Source organism: Herpailurus yagouaroundi, unplaced genomic scaffold (genome assembly GCF_014898765.1).
Source record: "Herpailurus yagouaroundi ecotype Mexico unplaced genomic scaffold, PumYag 77, whole genome shotgun sequence".
In the NCBI taxonomy this organism is placed as follows: Eukaryota; Metazoa; Chordata; class Mammalia; order Carnivora; family Felidae; genus Herpailurus; species Herpailurus yagouaroundi.
The window spans coordinates 100128048-100140254 of NW_024412388.1; the positions used below are offsets into that span (position 1 = coordinate 100128048).

The 12207-nt window shown below is 44.8% G+C and overlaps 1 pseudogene; it reads left to right on the forward strand.

Moving 5' to 3' along the window:
• The first annotated feature begins 9058 nt into the window (after window positions 1-9058).
• Window positions 9059-10166, forward strand: LOC121018002 (neugrin-like; annotated as a pseudogene).
• Window positions 10167-12207: the final 2041 nt, after the last annotated feature.

Consider the following 12207-nt stretch of genomic DNA (forward strand, 5'->3'; position numbering starts at 1 on the left):
AGTTATTCTATTTGGGGACCTCTTTTTTCTTTTTTTTCTTTTTTAATTTTTAATGTGTATTTACTTATTTTTTGAGAGAGAGAGACACAGCATGAGCAGGGGAGGGGCACAGAAAGAGGGAGACACAGAGTCCAAAACAGTCTCCAGGTTCCCATGCGGGGCTTGAACCCACAAACCGTGAGATCATGACCTGAGCTGAAGTTGGATGCTTAACCGACTGAGCCACTCAGGTGCCCATAAGGATTTTTTTAAGTTTATTTATTTTGGAGAGAGAGGGAGAGAGACAGAGCACAAGCAGGGGAGGGGCAGAGAGAGAGGGAGACACAGAATCCGAAGCAGGCTCCACGCTCTGAGCTGTCAGCACAGAACCCGACGCACGGCTCAAACTCATAAGCTGTGAGATTATGACCTGAGCCGAAGTCGGACACTTAACCGACTGAGCCACCTGGGTGCCCCTTATTTGGGGAGCTCATTATTAAAACTGCGTTGTCTAGCCACTAATCAGCATACAGGTGTCCTATACAATTTCGGTGTGTCTGAGTGAATGGATGCATGGATAAACAAAAGAATAAATAAGAATGAATGCATGAATGAGGGGCCTGTCGCCAACCTCAGCTCTGCTTGAAGTAATACCTGCCTAATTTTCCTAATGGCGTCTGATTTTCCCAAGAAAGAGCGAGCCAGGGAAGAGTTGGGGAAGAGGGGGAGGACCTATACTTCTAAGGTGGGTCCCCAGGAAGCCTAGTGACAGTTTTGCTACTGATCCACTTTTCGTCTGATGTAAGCTACTCCCCAGGGACCTGCTATCAGAAAACTCCAAAAGGAGTTTTCTACTGTCAGGAGTTCTCGAAACAGCTTGAGCCGGCACCGTACAAGAACTGTATCAGATGACAATAAAGGACATTCAATGGATCTATCCTTCCTGTGACAATGTTAAGAAATTCAAAATACGGGGGCGCCTGGGTGGCTCAGTCAGTTAAGCGTCAGGCTCTCGATTTCAGCTCAGGTCATGATCTCACAGTTGTGAGATCGAGCCCCAGCCCATGTGGGGGTCCATGCTGACAGTACGGAGCCTACTTGGGATTCTCTCTCTCGCCCTTGCTCCCTGCCCCTCCCCCACTCATGCACCCATGCACTTTCTCTCTCTCCCAAAATAAGTAAACTTAAAAACAGAAAAAGAAATTCGAACTATTTTTGTTTAATAGGTGACCAACTGCCTCTGTAAGGTGAAGTGGCAACAAATGGTAAAGAAAATGATCCACGTGCTCCACATTCCTCACAGGAAGGAGGAGTGAGAATCAAATGAAATCATGTGTGCAAAAGTGCTCTGTAAACTCTGAAGCCCAGTAATGGACCCTGTTGTTTTCTCCACCTGGCAACTTCTTTCCATACCCATCTGTGTGATTCTGGCTACCGATGGCAGTCCTTTCTCCTGGACCCAAATCGTGAGAAAGCGGCCCAGGTCTGGCCAATCACAGGCCCCAGGATTTTTTGGCCACCGTGATTGGTCCAAGGAGTGGATACATGACCCAGGCCAAGCCAATCAGAGTTCTTCCCTAGGAAGCACTTGTACCTCTGTTCTACCGGTGTAAGGGCTGGAGTGAAGACTGCCTGGAATTCTTTGCAGCCCTGGGTTCTGAACAGAGGAGGCTGAGTTCAGAGGTAGCGAGGCAGGCTCCAACCCACTGTTTCTGACACCAGCTCCATTCCTGTCCTCTAGAACCACATGAGCAAATTATGTGTGTTATATGAAAAAATTCCCCCTTTTCCCCTATAAGCTTGACTTGGGTATTTTTTACCTGAAATCAAATAATAACCCTAATAAAACACTATATATAAGTAATATAATATTATTCAAGAGATTCGTTGAAAAGGACATTGAGAACTTCTTTAGAGATGGTAACCAGTGACAATGCCTGTTGAGACTTTAATCAAGAGTAGCCACCTGGCATCTAGAAGGGCCATCCTCTTGGACCAACCATGTGGCTTCTGAGGGGACATATCCTTAGTGGTAAAGGTGGAAGAGGACCCCAGCCAGCCAGTGATTCCAGTAAGGCCCACCCTGGTGATCACTGCAATGATAGTTTTGCTTGACGATTTCCAAGGATGGGAGAGTCATCTCATCACAAAGAACACCCAGTGGTGGGACAACTCTGATTCTTAGAAATGAAACCAAATCTGGTCCTTTCAGACTTACCTTTTTCTCCTTTTCACTCTCTGAAGCTGCCCAGAATATCAACACCCATACTGCCCCCAACAACCCATACTCCCAACCCCTCTAAGCGGATGGCTCTTCAGGTCTGTGAAGACACGTAACATATGCCCGAGTCTTTCCTTCTCTGGACTAAAAAGCAAGTTTGCTCAGGTGACAAGCAAACTCATCCCAACCTTAAACTCATCCCAACCTTGACTTGTCTCGCTAGATGCCCGCCAATGAGCTGTGTCTCTCGTCGACCATGATATCCAAAACCACACTCATAATTGCAGCCATGTTCTGACAGTGCAGAGCATACCAAAACGATTACCATCCTGGATCCAGACCTGCACATTCTAGAAATGCAACCTAAATTTATGTCCTTTTAGAAACTTCTCCTCAGACCGTTGACTCATATTGAGCTTAAAATAAACTAGAACCACTAAATCTTCTCTCTCAAAAGTGCTTTAACCTATCTTTTTACTTTTGTGGATTATTTTCTGAAACCAAGTGAAAGAAGTTACATGGAACCGGATTTATTCATTGTGGCCCATCATTGCTTTTTTTTTTTTTTTTTTGAAAAAACAATATGTGAACAAATATTTTCTATATTGCTCAGGGTTGGGTCATTTGCAAATTAGATAAGCTTGCCTCTTTGACTTTATTTAAATTCTTGATTAAAATGTGACTAGGATTGGGCCAAGGACAAAAAAAACAAAAAAAACCAAAACAAAACAAAACAAAAAAACAACAAAAAAAAACTCCCTTCAGAAGACCAGGGATTTTTTTCTGGGTAAGAGCCTTCAGCCAACTATGAATCCACCCACGGCTACACTGTCCAACCCACCTCTCTCCATCTGGTCTCCATCATGAGAAATTTGTTAAACTCCTGAGCTGACCTAATTAATGCATTAATGATACTGTCCCTTAGCATTGGAGAAAGGCCTGACCAACAGACATGGGACAGGTTCATTTTGTGGAAGTGATGAGAGGGGTTAGCAGAATGGACCCTGCAGAGGGAAGATCAGACCAGTGGTGAGGCCCTGAATCTTTCAAGAGTTGGAAGCGCTGGAAGGGAGATTGGAGGAAATTTGAACACAAGGGCATCCCATTCACCGATTGCCCAGGCAGGTCTTGTCAGAAATATATACTAGATCTAACCACTCGGCGTGTGGTTGGCTAGTCCTTCACGCTGGTACAAGCCCAGTGCTACAAAGGCAGCCTTTCCTGGCCAGAACCAGAGTCAACATGCCCCCACTGTGAGGATTTCTGATGCATTTTAAGACTTCGCTAAGCCCTAGAGTCTTTGAACTTGGGTAGATGGGAAATAGTACTCAACATCCTTATAAGCTGGGGTGTGGGGCTCAGCTGAGCACATTTCCGGGGAAGGTTGTACAGGACCCACGATGTGGCAAAAGGGTCAGAGCTCTGGTGGGGGAGTCAAGCAGCGTAGGGACCCCCCAGGGAAGTACTCTGAGAGATTATTGAGCTCAGAGAAGCTGGCTAGAGTTTCCACAGGGACTTCACATCACTGGAATTTGGATTGACGTGTGGGTGTTTATAACGTTCACGTGAAACATCTATGAAACGATAGGATCTTGGGTTTCTGTTCGTTTCAAAGGACTGTTGTAACAAACTACCCCAAACTAGATGACTTAGAATAGTAGAAATTTATTTTGTCCCAGTCTGGAGGCAGAAGTCTGGAACCATGGTATTTGCAGGGCCACACTTCCTTCCGAGACCCTGCAACCGAATCCCTTCCATGCCTCTCTCCCAACTGCCAGTGACTGTGGACAATCCTTGTCATTCCTTGGCTTGTAGTCACATCAATCCCATCTCTGCCTTCATGTCACCTGCTCCTCTTCATGTCTTCTCCTCTGTCTGTTTTAAATTTCTCTCTGCCCTTCCAGTATAAGGACACTGGTCATCTGATTTGGGCCCACCAACCGATCCAGGATGATCTTACGTCAAGGTTCTTAAGACAATTTTATCTGCAAAAATCCTTTTTCCAAATCAGTAACACAAGTCCTAGGGACTCGGACACAGACATGTCTTTTGGGAGGCTACTGTTCAACCCCTTGTAAGAATCCGTCTCAACTTTTCTTTTGATGGTAACCAAACACTCTCTCACCTTGACCAGAAGCAGTGCTTTTGCTGTCAAAAGTCAACAAAAGTTGCAGCTAGAAATGAGCAGTATGTTACTACCACCATTATGGAAACATAGCACAATGTTTGCTGGGATCTGGAGAAAGAGCATACACACATGCACACGCACACACACACACACATGCACACAAAGGAAACATTTTATTTTAAGACCCCAACATCAAACACAATCTTACTCTCTATCACCATCTAGAGTAACAGTAAGTACAATTTGGGGGTGTGTGTGCGTGCATTATGTTTTTTTTTATTTTTTTTAATGTTTTATTTTATTTTTGAGACAGAGAGAGACAGAGCATGAGTGGGGGAGGGTTAGAGAGAGAGGGAGACACAGAATCTGAAGCAGGCTCCAGGCTCTGAACTGTCAGCACAGAGCCCAACGCGGGGCTCGAACTCACAGATGGTGAGATCATGACCTGGGCCGAAGTCGGAAGCTCAACCGACTGAGCCACCCAGGCGCCCCGTGCATTATGTGTTTTAAGAAGTCCTTTTTTTTTAAGAAGTCATTTGATCAGGACCCATTACTATTTCTCTTTGTTGCTTTCACTTGTATCTAGTCGTAAGATGCGCGCCTTCTTCTTTTTACGCTCAGATCACTGCCTTCTTCCCTGGTTGCGCTTGACTTCTCCTGCACCAACCCTGGGTCTTTAGTAGCCAGCAAGGAGGTGATTCAGGGGCCTCTTCCTGCTGGGGCTGACCTGACTCTGTTTACCATGCTCGCCCCATTCCTACCAGCTGCTCTCGCCTATTACCATAATCCCCAAGTGGCTGCTGCTGGCCCGAAGGCCACTTGAGGACCCTGGAGAGGAGGTCAGGGAGCACGATAGTGATAGTTGCATAGGGCCATGGCCCGAGTAGTTTTGAGCCCAACCCGTTCATTCATCATTTATTCAAGCAGATGTCCCTGAGCACCTGTTCTGGGCAAGGCGCCATTCTAGGTCCCAGGGGATGGGGGAATGTAAAGATGGCCCCTGCCTCAAAGCACTTAAAGCACTTTCACAGCATCCCATCTTTCAGACTGAGAGTTTGAATCCAAAGCAAGGACGAAAAAGTCACGTCACCTGGAGCACTGTAAACGCCCCACCCCTTTGGTTCTTTACAAGCAGGATTCACACATCTCGTCCCGTGAGAATTCCTGTCGTCACCCCAGTGAGGCTGGAGGCCGCTGAGAGTTTTCAGAGTAAGAAGCAGAGGGGACGGGCCGTGACGATTTGCCCAGGTTTCCCAGATGGTGAGTGGCACAGCTGGGGTCTGAGTCCAGGATCCCTCCGTGAAGGCTGAGGCTCTTTTCACTCTGCTCTGAAAGACTTTGTCTTCATTTTCTCCTGCCTCGTCTCTGAGCCCTTCTCTTTTCTCCTCCCAGTGCTCCTGGGACCCTGTGGCCTTCGTGGGCTCCCTCGGCCTTCCCACCCTCAGCGTCCAGGAGCTTCTCAGTTCTCTAGTTTGATAAGTTATGCTAATGCGTGAACATAGGTCAAACACAGCAAATTTCCAATCCTATTTTAAGCTTCGGGCAGATGAGGTTCTAATGGAAAATGAATACAATGACTATTTAATGGACAGGCTGGCTGAGGAGAAACGGCTTTCAGCAGTATGCAAACATTTATCCAGCACCTATCATCTCGGAGGAAATGAGCTAGGGAGTTCATGGGAGGGGACCGGGCAGTCACTTCCCCAGTGCCATGGCACACAAAGCTTGGAGTTGGGGGCCAGCTGGAGCTCTGTGTGAGTCCTTGCTGTGAGACGCGGGGCAAGTGACAAGCTCTTTGAGCTTAGCGTTCTGTGAAACGGAGATAAAAATATCTACTCACAAGGTTCTCGTGAGGATTCGACAGGCTAGTTAGACGTGACGTGCAGGTGTTAGGAGTTTAAATGTTTAATATGTTTGTTCCCCGCCTTCTCAGAGAGCTTACGTTCCAGCTGGGGCCATAAGGTCATTACCGTGAGTTGAGTAAGAGGTTAACTACACGCCAACAGTCTCGCCCTTCCTGAACCTCGCAAGAGAGCTACTTACTTTGGGGACATGTAAAAGGACAGAACACACGTGGGAAGACAGAGCACAGGTAAGAGAGCATGGTGTAGATGAGGAAATGCAGGTACAAGTAAGATGTAGGACAGGCGAGAGGGCAGGTGAGGCGCGCAGGCGAGGGTATGGTGAGGAGGGCAAGGGCCCAAGGCTGTGGCCCGGCAGGTAGGGTCCAGGTCCTGGGGGCTCTAGGTATACCTTACCTTGGGCAGCATAGCCCCAGTCTGCCTCTGTTTCCTCTTCTGTCTCTGTCACTATCTCCCCATCTGCATTTCTCTTATAAGTGTATCTGTCATTAGCCTTGAACCCCACTCTAAATCCAGGATGATCTGAGATCCTTAACTTAATTACATCTGCAGAGGTCCTTTTCCAAGGCCTGACGAGTGCCCCAGATCTCATTCTTAAATCTCACTGAAGCTTGCTATGGGAATTTAAAATGGTACGGCCACTATGGTAGTTTCTTAAAAAGTTAAACATATGCCTACCACTTAATCCGGCCATTCCATTTCTACGAATTTACCTAAGAGAAAAGAAACCAGATTTCCACATAAAGACTTGTACACAATGTTCATAGCAGCTTTATTTGTAACAGTCAAAAATTGGAAATAAGCCAGATGTCCAGCAGGTGAATGGATAAACACATTGTAGGGTATCCACACAATGGAATCCTACTTAGCAATCCAAAGGAATGAACTACACTGCAACATGGATGAGTCTTAAGGTAATTTTATTAAGTGAAAGAAGCAAAACAAAAAATGAATATATACTGGATTGATTCTGTTTAATAATAAACTCTAGAAAATGCAAACTGATCTATAGTGACAGAAAGCAGATCATTGGTTACTTATGGATGAGAGAGGTTGGAGGGGGAGGGCAGAGAGACTGCAAAGGGACACAAGGGAGCGTTTAGGTGTCATGGATATGTTCACTACCTTGATCATGGTGATATTTATACATGTGTCCAAACTTAACACATCGCACGGTTTAAGTATCTGCAGTTCATGGTATACCAATTACACCCCAATAAAACTACTTCTAAAAAACCCACCGAAGAATTTTAATTAAGGTAAAGACATGGCCAGATTTTCAAAGATCTTCCAGTTGTACGGAAATGGAGAAGACACTAGAGACAGGAAAACAGCCTAAGGCCTAATTACATATATAGTTAGGTAAGAGAGGAAGTGCTGACTCATTCAATTTAATTGCTGTGTAGTATTCCATTGTGGAAATATACCATAATCCATCTATTTGCCCACTTGAAGGATATTTAGATTGTTTCTAATTGTTTATTGTTACAAAAATGCCTTATTGAATAGTATTGTAAGTTTCTCCAAGTACTCACATGTAATAGTGTCTCCAATGAAATACCTACAGGTGCAATTACTGAGTCAGAGTACAAGTGCCTTCAAGTTGACTAAATGTTGCCAAATTGCTCTCTCCAAAGTCATTGTAAAAATATTCACTCCTGTCAGAATTTTATGAAAGTTTCCATTGTTCCACATTCTCATCGACACTTGGCTTTACCAAAATGTTAACGATTTTGTGGCTGTAAAATGGTACCTAATCTTTCGAAAGTGCATTTCCAGAATTATTAGTGAGGTTGCATATCTTATGACTCTTGGTCACTGAGCTTTCCTCTTCTGTGAATTCTGTACATATCTTTTGCTTGCTTTTCCAGTGGGCCACTCGCCCCATTTTTATTGACTTGTAGTTTGCCTTATACTCTTGTATTCTAATCCTGTATGCTGTACCCTTTGCAAAAGTCTCCCAATCTGTGGCCTATCTTTTCACGTTGTTTTATGGTGCCCTTTGTTATATGATGTGTTTCTTTCCTAGTGCTTCTGTAACAAATTACCACAATCTCAGTGGCCCAAAACAACACATTTATTACCTTATAGTCTAGAGGTTAGAAGCCCCAAATGGCTTTCACTTGGCTAAAATCAACGAGTGGGCAGGGCTGTATGCCTCCTGTAGTCTCTAGGGGCGAAATCAGTTTCCTTGCCTTTCCTAGCTTCTAGAACCCACTTCTTGGCTTGTGGCCCCTTCCTCCATCTTCAAAGCTGACCACATAGAGCCTTCAAATCTCTCCCTCATTTTGACACTCCTATGTCCCTCTTATAAGGACCTAGGGTCAATCCAATTTATTAAATAGTTCACTTACCCTGCTAATCTGCTATTCCATCTTTGCTGTATAGCAAGCTTTCATAAATGCATGGGTTTATTTCTGGGCTCTCTATTCTGTTCTTTCAATTATTTACTCCCTTGCTTCTCAAAGTGTGTTCCAGGGACCAAAAGCATCAGCATCCCCTGGTTAGCTTGCTTGGAATGCAGAATTTCAAGCTGCATCCCATACTTTCTCAATTAGGAGCTGCCCTTAACAAGATCCCCAGGAGATTCCTATGAGCAGGAAAGGTTAAGAAGCACTAGTCGACCCAGTGCTTTTAAAATCTTAGATACTTCCTTTCAAGCATTGATATCTGGTAACTCAAGTTCTCTTCTTTGCTCTTCATCATGTCGAATTCGTAGTTTGGAGAAGATTGGGAAATTTTATAATAATCGAAGTTAATTCAGGAGCCTGTCATATATAACTTATTTGGGGCTCCTTTTATGTCCTGAGTGTCTCCATAGAGGTTTTGTACATCCTTTTGAAGCCCCAAAGTCAGGTTTTTGTCCACATGAGGGTAACTCTGAGCCTCTGGCTGGGCAGGCTGTGTCTGTGTTACAGTCCCTCGCTGCGGGTTTGGTTCCCTGGGGTAGTGGTCGGGCTGTACCTGCCCCCAGTTGACCAATTCCCCCTGGGCACTGGCGGAGAGGGAGCTTCAGGAAGTGGAGCCCATACGCAGCGTCTGGCTGTCTGGGGCACCTGGGCAGGCGTTCAGCACTCTTTGGACTGTGGGTCCTCACCCTGACGTACTCCACCCCCCGTTTAGAAAGTCTGGCGCGATCACAGGCTGTTCTAGGCAGTAGATTTCCGGGGTAGTATACAGAGAAGGACCGAGCCGACAGACGGGTCTTGGTTGCCCTAGCCAACAAAGAGAAGAGGGCTGGGTTCTTCAAGCCCCCATCTTGCTTCTCCACATGGCTTCTGCCATTGGCCCTCTTCCTCCCAACCCCAGCATCCTAAGCCCCAGAAAGTTTGGAGGCCCATGGAGGTGCCAGTTGCCCCCTCCCAGGGCCCTAACATGGGAAGCATGGGAGCAAGTCCAGTACTTATATGAGGAATTGCGGAATCCTGCTAAGTTTCCAGACTGGCTGAAAGCTCTGATGTAGGCCCCAGTGTAGTCCCCACGGTGGGGCAGAAACCGAAGCAGGATCAAAAAGTCCTTAAGAAATCTGGGCTTGCCCAATGCTCTAGCAGCTCCGAGGCTCTGAGGATATCTTGAAGCTGGTTTCTGTAGGCCACTCTGTATCAGGCTCTTTGCCGTTGCTAAGGGATGAAGCCCCATTCAAAGGCAGGGGTCACAGCACCGATTGGAGAGGAATAGAATCAAAACACTCACTGTATAGATACACCAAGGAGACAGAAGGGAAAAAATGAAGGAATCTGGTCCCGGAGGGGAGCTTTGCACCTGTTGCTGGAGCTCTGGGTCATCAGAGCTGCAAAAGTACTCCACCAGTGATTGTGAGGACACCCCAGGAACTGACAGTGATGGATTGCCAACTGCCAAGAAGCTGGAAAAGTTGAAGGCACAGGACCCAGGTGACCAGAACTTCAGCAGCAGAGTAGTCCAGAGGAGGTGAGAGTTCTTTGCTAGCAACAGCAACTTCCCGTACAGAGTTTAAGCTGGAGCCTAGCTTGGGAGATGTCATGTGAAAGTGTAGCTAAGTTGAGCAAATCTGTTTGGAGCTGCTTGGATTTCTGTGTACGGATTATACACCTTGAGACAGGAGGAAACCGTGAGCCTGGAATGTGAGACAATAGAGCTACTTGGATTTGAATCTGACAAAGAGCAGCGAACTTCACAGGGCAAAGGCTCAGGGGTACAGGGGTCAGGGTGAATAACAGACTGGGTAGATTCCAGAATCCTGGAGCGTTGCTCTGGGTCTGACCCATGTGGATCTCTGGTACTCATCCTTCTTGCTTGGACTCTCTGCATGTTGAAACCAGGTGGTGTTGCATATATTATTAGAACTTTCGGTGGTACTTACAATATATGTTTGAGAGGAAAGGAAAAGTTTGCCTTCTGACCTCACTCCTTTTTTCAAAGTTTTTATTGTAATTTCAGTTAGTGCACAATGTTACATTAGCTTCAGGTGTGCAATATAGTGAGTGATTCGACAATTTCAGACATCACCCAGTGCTGACGTCACCACAGGCACACTCCTTAATCCCCATCACCTACTTAACACACCCTACCTACCCCCCTCCTCTTTGGCAACCATCAGTTCACTATAATTAAGAATCTGCTTCTTGATTTCTTTCTCTCTCTCTTTCTTTTTTCCCTTTGCTTGTTTTGTTTCTTAAATTCCCCACGAGTGAAATCATATGGTATTTGTCTTTCTCTGATTGATGTGATTCGCTTAGCATTATACTCTTTAGAAGCACCCGTGTTGTTGCAAATGGCCAGATTTCATTCTTTTTGTGGCTGAATAATATTCCATTGTATATATTTACTATATCTTTACCCATTCATCAATCAGTAGACACTTGGGCTGATTCCATATCTTGGCTATTGTAAACAATGCTATAAACATAGGGGTACATGTATCCTTTTTAATTAGTGTTTTTGTATTCTTTGGGTAAGTACCCAGTAGTGTGATTGCTGGATCATAGGGTAGTTCTATTTTTAACTTTTCGAGGCACCTCCATATTGTTTTCATCAGGCACTGCACCAGTTTGCATTCCCATCAACAGTACACGAGTATCCCTTTTTCTCCATATCCTTGTCAACACCTGTTGTTTCTTGTGTTGTTGGTTTTAGCCATGCTGACAGGTGTGAGGTGATAGCTCACTGTAGTTTTGATTTGAATTTCCCCGATAGTAAGTGATGATGAGCATCTTTTCATGTGACTGTTGGCATCTGTATGTTTTCTTTGGAGAAATGTCTATTCATGTTTTCTGCCCATTTTTTAAATTGTTTTTTGGGTGTTGAGTTTTATAACTTCTTTGTGTATTTTGGATACTAACCCTTTATCGAATATGTCATTTGCAAATATCTTCTCCCATTCTGTAGGTTGTTGTTTAGTTATGTTGCTGGTCCTTCCCTGTGCAGAAACTTTTTTTTTCATATTGTCCCAGTAGTTTATTTTTGATTTTGTTTCCCTTGCCCGAGGAGACATATCGAGAAAAAGTTGCTTCAGCTAATGTCAATGCTTGTGTTCTCTTCCAGGATTTTGATGGTTTCCTGTCTCACATTTAGGTATTTCATCCATTTTGAATTTATTATTGTGCATGGTGTAAGAAAGTGGTCCAGTTTCTTTTTTTGCAGGTTGCTGCCCAGTTTTTTCAACACCATTTATTGAAGAGACTGTGTTTTTCCCACTGGGTATTCTTTCCTGCTTTGCTGAAGATTAATGGGCCATATAGTTGTGGGTCCATTTCTGGATTTTCTATTCTGTTCCATTGATCTATGTGTCTGTTTTTGTGCCAGTACCATACTGTATGGGTGGCTACAGCTTTGTAATATAGTTTGAAGTCTGAAATTGTGATGCCTCCAGCTGTTTCAAGATTGCTTTGGCTATTTGGGTCTTTTATGGTTCCATACACATTTTAGGAGTGTTCTAGTTCTGTGAAGAAGGTTGTTGGTATTTTGATAGGGAGTGCATTAAATCTATAGATTGCTTCAGGTAGTATGGACATTTTAACAATATTTGTTCTTCCAAT